This window comes from Galeopterus variegatus, unplaced genomic scaffold (genome assembly GCF_000696425.1).
Source record: "Galeopterus variegatus unplaced genomic scaffold, G_variegatus-3.0.2 Scaffold26963, whole genome shotgun sequence".
Lineage (NCBI taxonomy): Eukaryota > Metazoa > Chordata > Mammalia > Dermoptera > Cynocephalidae > Galeopterus > Galeopterus variegatus.
Window position 1 is genome coordinate 497 of NW_007753074.1, and position 1,091 is coordinate 1,587.

Genomic DNA, 1,091 nt, shown 5'->3' on the forward strand with positions numbered 1-1,091 from the left:
CTGTCCTGTGATCACTTTCTTCCAGATGCAGAAATTCTACAATTTATTACCCACATCAGAATCAGGAGAGCACAGACACAGAGCAGCCCACCTCAGCCTGCGCCTCCTCTCCCACCTTCCTCCACACACCGGGCCCTTCACCTTCCCCCAATCTCCAGGAGCTCAGGAAGCCCCAGGCAAAGTCAGGGAGCCATCACGAGATACACAAACCCAGATCCACAAAATTTTCCTACAGGAAGTCCTTTCTGAAGTCTGCCCACTCCCTTTCCTGCTGCAGCCTCAGTGCTTTCCCCAGTAGAGCCCAGGTCTACACAGATGATGGTTCTACAAGACTAGAATTTCTTTTAAAAAGTTTTAATTTTTAAAAGAAAATTTTTTTAATTAGTTTTCTGTTCATCCATTTTGTATAAAAGGAGGACATCAGAAAGCCCTCCCTTTTTGTTCTTCTTAATAACCACAGTGCTCACTCTTTCCCCTCGTTCAGGACTTAGCTAAAAATCACCTCTTAGGAAATCCTGCCCTGAGGACAATACTTAATATTACACCTGGCTCCTTCATCTTTCCTTGTTCTTTTTCTCTAAATCACTCTCTACTTTCTGACACTGCTATATTTTTCTTCAGTTACTTCGTTATTATTGTCTGCATATTCCATCTGAAGGTGAGCTCCACCGGGGCAGGGATTTTTGCCTGATTTGGTCTGGTCTATCCTGTGTCTGGAAGAGTGCCTGGCACAAAACAGATTCTTAGATATTTTTTAAGGAATGGATAAATCCAAGGACCAGTCCTCCTTAAAGCTAAATCTGTGACACGAAAGGTAGGTTGTTTCTGGTATGGAATTGGGGGTCTCTTTGTGCATGTGTATAAAGGGGGGCTATCTACTAGCTTATCACAGGCCAAGAGCCCCACATTCGACAAGTCCTGCCATGAAAGAAAGGCAGCGAGACCCGGTCTGACGGTTCACCAGAGAAGTTCGGTTTATTTAAAGACTGCGCATCTATTTATAGAGAGCCGGTTTGGGACTGGGTAGGAAGTAGACCAGGTGATAGCTGATTGGACGGGGGGCGGGGAGGGGGGAGCGGTGAGTCCCGATT